The following is a 14,126-nucleotide window of genomic DNA, read 5'->3' as shown; positions in this document are numbered from 1 at the left end:
AGTTCATCAAGTCATGGGAACTTCAAAACAAATATAACCACCAAGCCCAAGTGATCATTTCTTGGCATGAGTATATATCAGTTAACACTTTTTATAACCCTAATTATATTTGGAGCGAAGATGGACTATTGATATTGATATAAAACAAAATCTACCATTTGCAAAATATTGGTGTATAAAAAATACATTATTGTCAGGGAAGGGTCAGGGATGGTTGATTTAACAATTCTCAACATGCTGTGTATGGTGAGACTTTTAATGTCTCTGACTCTTAAGCAAACTGAAATGCTATAAATTTGTCCTAACTGAGTAAAGCATGTGGATCTGGTGGGTAGTTTTCTAATAAATACTTATATGCTGTCAGATACACTTGTCAAGATGCCACACTTTTAGGTAAAAGCCATATACTCTGAATAAATAGTTGTGTATCTATAATGAATACTCAGGGGCAGCTAAAGTTACTGTCTACTAAAATTATAAGCCAACAGTTATTTTACAATTTCAGGAAGCACCATAGCTCATAATAGCAGTAATTTAAATGCAAACTGACACAACTGTGTTATTTTACTCTCAATTATCGTCTTATATGTCTTTCTGTGTCACTGTCTACATCTTAAAATGCACTTAATTTGGAGGCTTAAAGAATACAAACCAGTTCATCACAAGAAAACATGCTAACAAATGCTGGATTTCTAAAACAAGGAATGAATGAATGCTTATTAAATTCATATTAGTTATGAATAAAACTATCATCAGTGTAGAGAGGCTATAGCTTGCTTTTCAATATCTGGCATCACTAACAAAAGAATATGTCTTAAGATAAATTAAATTATCAATTCATATAACATGTAGTATATTCTAGCTCTTTGGCTTTTCAAAATCCAATTTCACGTTTCCTAACTTTCACAGGAAAAACATGTATATGCAGTAAGCATTTAACCTGCTATATGCTTTAGATGACACCTAAATGAGTCATTCACGATTCTCTTCTCAATGAGTTTGCAGTCAATCACTGAGAACAGATAGACATACACACACACACATAAAAAGAAAGAAATAACACAAACACTGACTATAACACAGTTTCTTGAGAGAATATGATAAACAATACAATTAATCTCTTGAAACTGACTTTGCGATCACGTACTCATTGGACATGCCGAGTCGCTTCAGTCGTGTCTGACTGTGTGCGATGAACTGCAGCCTGCCAGGCTCCTCTGTCCATGAGATTCTCCAAGGCAAGAATACTGGAGTAGGTTGCCATGCCCTCTCCAGGGGTCTTCCTGACCCAGGGATCCAATCCACTGCGTCTTCTGCATCGCACACAGATTCTTTACCACTGAACCATCTGGGAAGCCCCATGTGCCCATTACTTATCACCATCTGTCCAATATGATCACAAGAACAACTTTAAGAAATTCGCATAGCTGAGGAGTGGTATTTGGGTGGTTATTTCCAATTGTCCCTGTAGACATGTGGTCCTATGGGGTGGCACATGACCAGAGGAAGTTCGGAATGGAGGCAGGGGTAGGGAGAACAGCTAATCTGGAGTCCCCAAAAGGTGGGATGTCAGGAATTTTATGAATGCTACTTAAAATTGGTTAAAAAGTTAAACAATAAAGATGTGATGGTGGTGGTTTAGTCACTAAGCCGTGTCTGACTCTTGCAACCCCATGGACTATAGCCCACCAGGCTCCTCTGTTCATGGGATTCTCCAGGCAAGAATACTGGAGTGGTTTGCCATTTCCTTCTCCAGAAACAGTAATGATAAAACTGTTTATCTTGAAGTGGTAACACAAAGAGAATTTTCCATAATATATAACATTACAGGAAAAAATTATTCTCATTTAATTTTTAAAGTCTTATTATTGAAAATCTTCATTAAGTCAGAAAATCAAATTAAAAGACATACAGATTGGAAGAGTCTTAAAAATCCTATTCTCAGACATCATTTTCAACATATAAAACCCCACACAATCTGCTAAGAAGCTATGACAACAAATAAATGAGTTTAACAAGGGCTCCAGAACACAAGTTAAATATACAAAAAGCAATAATATTTCTACATTTTAGAAATGAAATCTTGGAAGTTTTAAGAGTACCATTCACAACTACAACACAAAAAAATTAAATATATAGATGTAAATCCTACACAAATATGTGTAAGAACTGTCTGCTGCAAAGTATAAGGATACTGCCATATACATGGTCAATTGATTTTCTGCAAAGGTGCACAAGAAAAAGAGAAATGAAATGTACTTGGAATTGTTGCTGTTGCAGACATAATTCTCAAGTGTTTCCAAATAAGCTATACTATTTAGGCAACTGAATCAGAGGTCAGTTTCAAAATGTGTAAGTAGGTTCTCTATACAGTTTACTGTAACTAAGTTTGGTGAGGAAGGTGTTATTGAAGACAAAATGATGTTTCAGTATCTATTTTAAATCTGTCCTGCCTATTATCAGTTGAAATTTTTAAATGTAAGAATTTACAAATCAATATAGGTGTCTTACAATTGTTTTAATTTTTATTTTAATGAGTTCCTTGATTTTGCTTGTCTTGTTTGCTCATGACTTTTGCAAATTCTTTAATTAATTAATATGATACCTCCAATAATTTTAATATTTTAAAATTGAATTCATTTGCTATTTTTGAAATAAACCATTTGGAGTAGTAGAACATTAAAATATATCACTTTACTGTCAAGGACAAACTAAAAATTTTAAATGATGAGTTTTAAATTGTGTACGAAAGTCAACTTTTAAATGTTATAAGTGGGGAAACTTTTTTCAAAGGAGTTCCTACTTGTAATTGAATGAAATTATGTTTCATAACATAATAGAATTACATTGAGTCCTAAACTTTTCATAGCATCTATATTTGGCAAAGCATATAGTCATCTAATTTAGCAAATTTCTTCTGTTTAAACACTATTTGTCAAAATCTATGATCTAATGAAGGCCAAACAGACTATACTTGTGAAAATATTTAAGAAAATATTTATACATTTCAAAAACAAACATATAATTAAGAATTCCCTCTTGAATTTGGTAAGCTGTAGAAAAAGTGTCTCCTTAATTTAGAAAAATTATGATCTACAACAAAGCATAAATGAAGGTGTAATTTATTCAAAGTTTTTAAATCCTAAAATACAACTTTGAAGACTGTTGCAGGCAATTTTGTAAGAAATATGTAATAAGACAGAATTTAGAAATAAATTTTTCAGAAAATACTAGTCATAAGAGTATTAAATATTAGATCAGATAAGATTATAAATTTTCATGTATGGAAATATAGCATAGAATAATAGTTTTATTTATGGTATTTTAAAGCTTATATAATCAAAACACATTTATGCAATTTCAATTTAAAATGCAGATAGAAACATTTTATAGAAGGAATTTGGTTTCAGTGATATTTTGAATATAACTATGTCTATGGTAAAGGATATAATAAACCCAACATTCTGTTCAATAAATATTTTATAATTGTACATAAAATGTAAATAATTAATTTTTGAACATTCACCAACTCTTAGAAGTGTCTCATTTGGGATTACACTTTTTTTTAAACATTTTCTTCTCAACTCTAATTCTGTACTTGAGTCCAGCACAGATTTTCAGGTTAAATGTTTTCACTAATTTTTGTCTCACTCTTGGTTTCTTGCTAGTAAATATATTATCTTTCTATTTGAATGAAACAATAAATATAACTAAAGTGAAAGTTGCTCAGGCGTGTTCAACTCTTTGCGACCTCATGGACTATACAGTCCATGGAATTCTCCAGGCAAGAATACTGGAGTGGGTGTCCTATCCCTTCTCCACGGATCTTCCCAACCCAGGAATCAAATAGGGGTCTCCTGCATTGCAGGCGGATTAAGGGGTGGTTATTTTCATCATCCATTGAAGAAGTATTTGAGAACTTTATTGTAAAACTGGCAAACAGGAGGTGAGGGAGAATTAACAGATCCACAGATAGTCAAGTCCCCGTTTCTTTGTGTTTATTGTCTGTAAAGGAGACATATTTTAAATACCTCTCTTTCTCTCTTTTTCACAAACACACACACACATGAACCACCACCATGACAACATAACAGGGATTCTGAATCAAGGCTAGTGCTATCTTGAATGCTTCTAAAAAGGAGACTTGATACACTCATGGGATTCACTCTTTAGAAGAAAGTTTATGTTGAAAGGGTAAATATTCCCAATTTGTTGAGAGTTCTGATGATGAAAGGATGCTGTCTTTGTCATGTTTTCTTCTGCATCTACTGAGATGATCATTGCTTTTTATCTTGTTTTCCATTAACGTGATTATCACATATACTGATTTGCATGTGTTGAATCATCCTGACATTTCAAGTACAAATCCCAGTTGATCTTGGTGTATGGTCCTTTTATTCTCCTTTTGATTTCTGTTTGCTAGTACTTTGGGGGATTTTTGCATCTATATTATCAGGGATATTGATTGGCCTTTAGTCTTCTGTTTTTCCATGTCCTCATCTAGCTTTGGTGTCAAGGTAAATCTGGCCTCATAAAATAAATGTGGGAATGTTCTTTCTTTTTCCGTTTTTGAGTTAGGAAGGATTGGCATTAATTCTTTAAATGTTTGGTGGAATTCCATCCTGAAATTCAGTGAGTTTTTGTGCCTATTTTAAACTGCTAACTCTGTTAGACACTGCTGTTCCATTAAAGCATATTGCTACTATCCATATTCACAATTTTTCAGAAAGGAAGACATAAGAGAAAAGATATTGTGTGTATATACACGCACACACCATTGCAGGTTTGATACTTGGGTCAGGAAGGCCCCCTGGAGAAGGAAATGGCAACCTAGTCTGTATTCTTCCCTGGGAAATTGCATGCACAGAGGAGCCTGACAAGCTGCAGTCCATAGGGTCACAATGGTTAGACTTGACTTTACTGCTAAACAATAATATATATTATTTTACATATATATATATATATACATATATGTATATGTATATATATCCCTGTTGCTGGGAAAGATTGAAGGCAAACTGAGAAGAAGGCAGAGGATGAGTTGATTAGATAGCATCACTGATTCAAGGAACATAAACTTGGGCAAATTTCCGGAGATGATGAGGGAGAGGGCGGCCTGGCATGCTGCAATCCATGGGATCACAGAGTCAGACATGACTCAGCAACTGGACAACAATAACATATATAGTTATATAATTATATGTTTTATAATTATATAATTATCATTATTTATGATTATATAATTTAAGTGTTTACATCCTGATACCTTCACAAGGTAATTTTTTAATCCCAGTGTCAGCCACTTTTACATGGATAAGAAAATTCTCTTCTTACAATAGCAAATAACTAAACTTGATTGCAAATATCCTAACCTTATAAAGTGGATTCAGGATGCTGTGCTTGATTCCTAAGGCTGCTGGTCTCAACTATGAATGATCCGACTTGCCTGTAGCACTGTAGTTAGTATTTGTCAAAAGATGAGACTCCAAGTCATGAGTAAAACCACATGTGCACCCCCAGTAGTCATCACCATGTCAGGATGACCTCTCTTTTGTTTTGCCTCCCCCATCTCACACAGTGTCTCTCCATGGAAGAATATAGCCTGAACCCTGTTCTGAAAAGAATCCAAGAAATTCATTGAAGAGTGAGAATATTTCTGAAAATCAACAAACTCCACCTGGTAAGTCCGCCCTCTTGAGCAATTAGTTTTATGTACATCTTCTACTCTTAATTAAACTTCTAGTCATTGGTGTTAATGTCATATTTGCCAAATGCGGTGTCAGGAAGACGTACCCATTATGAACCCTAAAATAAGAGACCAAACCTTCTTATAAGTCTCTGTGTTTGCTGCGATGTGTTTTCATCTGCTAGCCCAACCATCATTCTCTTTAGATAACATATATCTTAAGGAGTACCATCACTAATTCATCTTATATTCAATATTAGCATATGAGGATGATATTCTGCAAACATTTGTACTGATTGTTACAAAGTTGTAATTGATATTTATAAGTTCTTTTTTCTATTACCAATTTCAGCTAGAGCCTCATCAAATTATGGTTCTTAATTTCATTGATTGAGCCGAATAATTATTAAAAATTCTGAGTCATTAATGATCTTACTTATTTGAGTGTGTTGTGGTCCTTCATTAACTTGTAGTACTGAACAGGCACATCCACTAACAATACCACCAGAGAACTACCTGAATTCCAGACATTCTTCTTCTTGAGCCAGTTTTATAGTAGCAATTCCATTTTCCCTTTGATAAACAGGATCAATCAACTTTGATCCCCATTTGTTGCTGATCGATGAGCCGTAAGCTACGATATGGTAGCCTCAACTTGTGATTCAGAGCAACCATTGTTGTTATTCCTGGTGGAAACATATCTAGATCTTTGGGATTTAAGACATAAATTAGTGGTGTCTTTGCTGAAATGCTTATGCTTTCCTTCTGTATCCACAGTAAATACAGTTATTTTATAATCCATATCTATTGATTCTACCATCAGGAATGACTAAGAACCTATTTTTGCTTAATATTTTGTATTTTTGGTCTTCATTTAGATGTTATGCTTTCTTATGACCCTAGATATCATTGATTGTGTGCTAAACATTTTAGTTGAAATATTATTTTTAAAATAATTGTCAAAAAGTGTTGGGTGAGGTCATATTCTTCCAGAAAGAATTTATTAACCTCTTTCAGGCATCTGAGGACATTAAAAATACATGATTAATCTAACCTAATATCAGGACATGAGTTTTTTGGGGTCACTGATATAACTCAGAGAGGTGCTATAGTCTGTGTAAGGGCTTATTTGCTTCCATCTCTAATTACCCTCAGCATACAGCACTTTAAAGCCTCATATTTGAATAAAGGTGGGTTCAGTGCTGCAAAGTTAGCATCTCTGTAGCCCAGCTCCCATCCTGCTGGATTCAGAAGACTGACGACATTCTGTTCACTCTCTCGGTTGTTTGTCTGCTTTCATGCTGGGCAGAATGATCCCAAAGGCTCGGCTCATCTCACTGATGCCTGTTGTATTCCACATCTTAGCCTCACAATTCCTTTTTATACTTTTATGTATTTTGATTCTTTCAGGAATCTATTTTAGCTGTATCATTCAAATTTCTTATTTTGTTTTGAATACAGATTTATTTCAGTTGGCTAGTCCATTATTACTAAGGACTCCCATTCCATTGTTTAATTCAGGGTTTGTTTGTTTTTTTCTGATAGAGAAAACTTAAAACTTTGAATCTTGGGACTTAAGGCCATTTCTACAATTATTTTATCTGTTTATTTTTAAATTTAACTTGTTTATTTAGAGAGTAGTGACGACTACTCTCTAGTTGGGGCGCCCAGCCTTCTGACTGCAGGACTTCTCTTGTTGCAGGGTACGGGCTCTGTAGCACATGGGCTTCAGTGGTTGTGGCATATGGGCTTGGTTGCCCTGTGGCGTGTGGAGCCTTCCAGGACCAGGAACTGAACCCATGTCCCCTGCCCTGGCGGGTGGATTCTTAACCCGTGGACCACCAGGGAAGTTCCAGTTTCCACAATTATTTTATCCTGAAAGTTCTTAAAAGTTCTAGCCACAAGAAATAAAATAATAAAAAGTAAATTCTTTGATCATAAGCAATGCTGACTACAGTTTCGTGATGATGAATAAGGTATTTAATAAATATATGAGTGGTGCTGTTGGCGAAAATCATAGAGGTAGAAGATGTATCAATAGTTACACACTAAGCATGTGTCTATTTTACTATGGACAAATTACTGCTCCATCCATGATGGAAGAATGCCAAGTAATCAATCTTAATTTGCAGCCAGTTGGCTGTTCTTTCCCTCCAAACGATGATGCCATAGCAAGAAATCAGCAGTGGTCTCTGTTGTTGACATATTGCATATGCAGTAGTAATGTTGGCCAAATCAACCTTCTTAAGGCAAAGATTGTGCAATCATTTTACCTCCGCTGCCATGGCTGTGTTTTTCATGTGTCCCTTCAGTGAAAACTAGGTTAATTGGAAAAGGAGGGAGATAAACAACTTCACTAAATGGGTCATTTTCATGCACCTGATCACTAAGAGCTTGATTTGTAAAAGATTCACTTTGATGATCCAGCTTATGGCAGTATAAGGTTTGTACACTCAGTTTTTACACTGAGCATCCATTCATATACCTTGTGTTCATTCCTCTAGTGATGTTCCTTCCAAGTCTGTTAGCATCAGCTGAGGCACTCTCCGTATATTAATGTTAAAGTAACTCCAACACTTTAGTAATCTCTTCTTGTAGACAGATTAATTGCCCAAATCTCTCAACTGGGAGTTTCATTACCCACTGTCATTCAGGAATATTCCTTTGAGCACTTATGTGACCAACCAGTGTTATTTTAGGCTGTGTCAGCATACTATTGTGGAATGATCATGGACAAAATGTCAGTTTGCTTTTGCAGTCTGACTGGTCATAGAGAATTCCACAGTAAGCCACAGGGTTGGGATGAGGTAGATGTGGGAGATGCGGTCACTGAAAAATAGGAGAGACTACAGGAGTCTGAACCATTGCTTATAAGACTTTATTTGCCTTATGAAACAGTTTAGGTCTGATATTTTATATTGCACTTATACTTGGTAATGGAGTACTTAACCTTAACCTCATGCCTTCATAGATTAGATTACATATATGTTGTGATAGGGAGGTCAGACCGCAAGGTTGCTTCGTGACTTGAGGTCAAGCTTTCTGCCCCTACCAGTGCCCATCATTAAGGCAGAAGCTGCTGTCAAAGGAGAATATATATTGGAAGATAAAAGCATGCTTTCCCCAACTCTGATATATGTCTTATGAGATCTTGCCAGAGGCTCCTTATACCCACCATGTCAGCCACAGATACTTGTAACATCTTTGATCTGGTTTACAAAATGCAAGAGGCTTGGTATTAATAGTTTGTAGCAGCCATATAGTTTATTCAGTAAATAACTCAAATTAGGACACTATCTAATGTTACACGACTTCCCAGGTGGCACTAGTTATAAAACATCTCCCTGCCAATGCAGGAGATGCAAGAAAAGTGGGTTCAATCCCTGGGTGGGGAAGGTCCCTTAGAGGAGGCAATGGCAACCCACTCCAGCATTCTTACCTGGAGAATCCCATGGGCAGAGGAGCCTGGTGGGCCATAGAACATGGGGTCACAAAGAGTCAGACACGCCTGAGCAGACACAGACACAGACACAGACACACATACACACAGACACACACACACAGCTGTGTTATATAACTTTCACAGTGCAGAGAAGTGTGTCTCTTTCATAGAGTTAAAAGGTGAAAATTGCAAAACACTTCTCTTGCTTGTTTTTATCTTTAGAGAAACAATATTAACGTACTCCAGATAACTAGATTCAAAGAACCTTCCATAAGTTGGTTGGCCCTTGGTTTTCATTTGACTTTCACTCTTTGATAAGACCATTTTTTAACTAAATAGAATAAAATAGTCATCACATCATGATTAACACATCTAATCATCATGTGACCAATATGGCAAAGTAGTATCATGTCCAAACTGATATCAAGTGATCAAGATACCTTAAAACTAGTCTTTGACAGGGATGGGGATGACACAGCCCTGAGAACTGAGAAATTACATATACTCACAGGGCTTTCCTGGTGGTTCAGATGATAAAGAATCTGCCTGCAATGCAGAAGACCCAGGTTCGATCCCTGAGTCAGCAAGATCCCCTGGAGAAGGGAATGGCAACCCACTCCAGTATTCTTACCTGGAGAATCCCATGGACAGAGGAGATTGGTGGACTACAGTCCATGGGGTCACAAATAGTCACACATGATTGAGCGACTAATACAACAACATTGCTACCAAAAGAAGGAAAACCACATGTCGTGTCTCTCTTGCTTGGTATAGATAATAAAGCATTTTTCAAATAGTTTCATTGCAGGTTCCAGAGGTGGTATTAATTTGCACTTGCAAAGATAAGACATGGGTGCGACTGGAATGCTTCCTGGTTACATAATGACATTGCATTGCCATTCTCTAAGATACATTTGCCTATTCAAAGGCTAATAGGAAAATTAAGTAGACACATCATAGAAATCATCACATTTTGAAAATGTCTTTGAACATTCCTTTACATTTGAAATTCCTTGAGAAATGTGGTGTTGAATTTAGTTGACTTTTGAAAAAGAGAAGTTCCATTAGGTCTTCCTGAAACTTTAAGTCACAAACCATAAGTTCTGTGGGATATGGGTCTGATTACTGGCCAGTCATATTGGACTGGCCAAAAACTTAGGTTGGGTTTTTCTGTGATGTCTTATGGAAAAATCGGAATGAACTTTGTTGGCTGACCCAGTATAAGACATGAGCTTGGGGACATGCTTCATGTCTTTCCTTGGGGGGAGCTGATTGCATCATTCTCTCCTCATCATTAAGGAACTGTCTCTGGTCCTCTGTCCTCTCTCCAGTCTCTTAAGTCAACAGATGATGCAGGACCATGAGGAACAGATTTCAGTGAGTGTAAAACCCTTCCTTTGTGGAGGACTTCCAGTTATCCCTAGCACGCTAAGCACACTCAGCCTTAACATTCTGGCTGGTTTGTTCCTCCCCACTTCCAGAGCAGCCACGTCTTCCTCTCCTGCTCTGCCACGGGTAGGACACTTTTTCTTTCAGCCTCTCTCCAGAGATACCAATACTCTGTCCTTGGTATTCAGTTGTCGTTGCATTAGGACTCTCAGCTAAGTTTTTGCATATTGTCTTTTATTCCCCTTTTCAGATGGTAAGATTGTTTCCTACTACCAGTAATACTTTTAATACATGACCTGAGAGGCTAACAAAATCATTGGCAAATGTGAGAAGTGCAAAAATACAAAAGCTTGGGGGTTGTAGGGGAGCTGCTCCACCAGCCTTAGCCATGTTTCTACTAAAGTAGATGATTCACAACAAGGCATCCAAAATCCACAGGCAGCATCCCAAGTCAGCAAGTTGCAGACACCCATGCATCTAATTGCAGTGGCCACTTGAGAATAATCTCTTTCACCTTCCTAAAGCCACGGAGTTGGCAGTGTCTGTCTATAACCTCCCTGGCAAAACACACTTGCAAGTGAAGCATTCAGGTTTATACCTCTACATATAGCAGAGAGTTTAGAGATTGATATGAAATATGCTGAGTGCCCACAAATAGTATCTGGCACATCTCAACTCATTCAATTGTAATTTCCAGTATAAGCAAATGATTAAATCTCTGAAATATGTATTTATATAGCTGATCTTTTGAATAAATGTTACATGTTCCATAATCCCTAATTTATATTTAGAGTATGCTGTAATGGCACTGTAAATATCAAATGATAAACCATTTTTCTTTTAATAATACCAAATGAAAACTGCAAAGGAAACTCATGCTAAGCAATGGTTGAAAGTAGGAATATGACAGGAATCATATTAGTACTTGAACTTCTGTAACTTAATAGCTACTGGTAACTATGCATTTTTAATGAAATAATTAAATGGATTATAAAATGCTGTATTGTAAACATGGTGGTTATTTTGCTAGATTCTGTGGGTAAAATATTGTAATTTTATAGCAACTATTTTTTCTCTTCAGAGTAAGTGCTATGAAGTCGAATACATCCTTCACATCAATGTGCTCTAATTTCTTAGAAATACAGCTCTGAGTGAATAATACCCATTGATACAAATGAATTAGTGACTGATGATAAAACAACTGGAATCTCAAAATACCATCACTCTGAGTGAAAGAAGCCAGGTATAGAAAGTATTACTATATGATTCTATTCACATTAAACTCAAGAAAAGACCAATATAATCTACCATGAAGGAAAACAGATTAGTTAGTGGCTGTTTAGGACTACAGGGAGGAGAAGGGGGCGACAGAGGATGAGATGGTTGGATGGCATCACTGATTCAATAGACATGAGTTTGAGTAACTCCAGGAGTTGGTGATGGGCAGGGAAGCCTGGCGTGCTGCAGTCCATGGGGTCGCAAAGAGTCGGACACGACTGAGTGACTGAACTGACGGAGGATTACAGGTGAAGAGAGGATTGACTGAGAAGATGCAGGAAAGAACTTCTGAAGTGATGGGAACTCAATTTGGGAGGTGGTGACATATATTTATCAAGATGCATTGAAATGTGCATCTCAGTGAGTGCACTGTAATATAAATTAAACTTCAATGAACTATGTTAAACACACACACACACACACACAGATTAGAGAAGGAACTGTCATATTGACGTGGTGTGTCAAAATCATTTTTCTGAAGGAAGAGATTTAAAGGTGACTGAAAGGTGATGTCCTACCAGTGATAGGAAGCAAGATTACACAGTTTCTCAGGAAAACCCTCTGTTAGGAGATGCTCCTGAGAGTGAGAAGTTTACCTGGATGACCACTGTCATCAAGTCTTCTTTTGGAAGAAGTGAAGAAGTTTTTCCCTTGAGACTTAGAGAAATCAAGAAGGAAGAGACAGGTTGATGGGGATCCTTCCTTTTATAAATGACGATGTTTCTCACAGCCTGAGTGGCAACTGAGCTCGGGCAGGGAGCAGGTTTCTGAGTCCTGCTGCTGCTCACCCAGCCTCCTGCGCCCTCGGGAGTCAGAGCAACGTGCAGCAGGAGACCAGCGTGAGAACCTCCGCTTGCCACCTACTGGCTTTGTGACTTTGGCTAAGTTATTTAAATTCCATCTGGTTCAGTTTATTTATTAGCAAATGAGAGATATCCTTGCAGTACTAACAGGGGTCCCAGGTGTCAGGTACCTACTGCAGCCATTGGCCCACAGAAAGCACAGTGGAAATAGTATTAATAGGTATCGCTACGCTGCAGTAGTAGAAACCAAGCTTTATGGGTCCCCTCTATCACTGTTCTCTCTCATTTATGTTTGGTGAGAAAACTTACAATTCAGATAGGCTCTCCCTATTATAACCCTCTCATCCTTATCCCCTGTTTAAATGCATACAGTGAATTTATTCAGCCCTTCTTCAGTACAGCACAGCTTCAAATGTGTTTACATATTATTCCATATCTAATGTGTTCTATGGAAATCTTACCACAGTGATAACTGATGTACATCCAACCACAGTTTAACCTTTAATTTAAAAAACTCCAATAGGTCATCCAGGTTCCACAATGAGAGCCTTATTTGTAGACTCACTGCCTACATGAAAAATGTGTTGATATTAAATTTGACCTGTAAAGAAACATGCCATAAATTTAAAATAAAGACTATTTTAAGTAAAAAAAAAAAAAACACAAAAAACCCCACAAATAGGCTCTATCGGTCTTCTCATCTCACCTGGTATTATTATTTCTGAAAGCTGGGGTCTGGCTGCTCTTGGACTGCTCAAAATCCAATTAACAGGCCAGGTTGGTGGAAAGGAAGTGAAGTGAAAGTTGCTCAGTCGTGTCCCGACTCTTTGTGACCCCTTGGACTACACACTCCGTGGAATTCTCCGGGCCAGAATACTGGAGTTGGTAGCCTTTCCCTTCTCCAGGGGATCTTCCCAACCCAGGAATCTAAGCCAGGTCTCCTGCATTGCAGGCAGATTCTTTACCAGCTGAGCTATCAGGGAAGCCCTGGTGGAAAGGAGAGTTTGCTTTATTTCAGATGCTGGCAACTGGGGGGTGGTGGGGGAGGGCAGACATCTGTCCAGAGGCAGATTCCCCCCACTGACCACCTAGTGGGACAAGAGTTTTAAATGGCGGGGGAAGGGGCTCCATGCAGAAACAGCATAGTCAGCTCTGACAGTCATCTTGAAATTGGTCGTTGGTGGTCTGAGCAGTGTCATCTTGCTTGTTTTAGTTGCAGTTAGCCTTCAATTCCAGGGTCAGTTGGTTTCCATTCTTTGAGGCCAATTCTTGGCTTGTGTCACGGCTACAGTCTTGTCATCATGCAGTTAACTTCTTCACCTGGTGGGGTTTCAGTATCTACCAGATGGCTCACAGGATATGGCTTAGGAGCTTATCTACCAACTGTGAGGAGGAGCTAAAGGTCTTGGCTTTGCTTAGTGACTATGTTATTATTATTTGGTCTCCTTTGACTGTTTTCCTTTGTTTCTGCATGTTCACACTTTTGTGATTATTCTTTGACTACAGTTTTCCATTGACAAAAGGCAGA

General features: G+C 37.5%; 1 long non-coding RNA gene across 1 annotated transcript in view; it reads left to right on the top strand.

Moving 5' to 3' along the window:
• Nucleotides 1–5,680, top strand: part of LOC122687926 — a 139,986-nt gene extending 134,306 nt beyond the window's left edge. The window contains exon 3 of the long non-coding RNA XR_006339271.1: nucleotides 5,579–5,680. This is a non-coding gene — a long non-coding RNA (uncharacterized LOC122687926). The remainder of the gene's footprint in view (nucleotides 1–5,578) is intronic.
• Nucleotides 5,681–14,126: the final 8,446 nt, after the last annotated feature.

Source organism: Cervus elaphus, chromosome 32 (assembly GCF_910594005.1).
Source record: "Cervus elaphus chromosome 32, mCerEla1.1, whole genome shotgun sequence".
NCBI classification, from domain to species: Eukaryota; Metazoa; Chordata; class Mammalia; order Artiodactyla; family Cervidae; genus Cervus; species Cervus elaphus.
This window is presented reverse-complemented; position numbering and strand designations above follow the sequence as displayed.